Source organism: Austrofundulus limnaeus, unplaced genomic scaffold (assembly GCF_001266775.1).
Source record: "Austrofundulus limnaeus strain Quisiro unplaced genomic scaffold, Austrofundulus_limnaeus-1.0 Scaffold124, whole genome shotgun sequence".
NCBI lineage: Eukaryota > Metazoa > Chordata > Actinopteri > Cyprinodontiformes > Rivulidae > Austrofundulus > Austrofundulus limnaeus.
Window position 1 is genome coordinate 1,333,850 of NW_013952526.1, and position 451 is coordinate 1,334,300.

Genomic DNA, 451 nt, shown 5'->3' on the forward strand with positions numbered 1-451 from the left:
AATTAATTTGACACAATATTTGGGTAGATTAAATAACACATAATGTAGTTGAAACAACCCAGAATTTTAATTAATTTGACACAATATTTGGGTAGATTAAATAACACATAATGTAGTTGAAACAACCCAGAATTTTAATTAATTTGACACAATATTTGGGTAGATTAAATAACACATAATGTAGTTGAAACAACCCAGAATTTTAATTAATTTGATCCAGTATTTGGGTAGAATATTTTAACTCAACCGTTGGGTTATAACAGGTCAACCCAACTTGCTGGGTCAAATTAACTACTGCTGGGCTGGTGCTATACTGACCCAGCAGTTGGGCCAAAAATAACCCATATTGGGTTATTTTTAGCCCAACTGTTTTTAGTGTGTATCGAAAACAAATTTGACATTGCATCATAGACATCTAAACACCTTGAATTTGGCCTCTATCTCTTTAAGA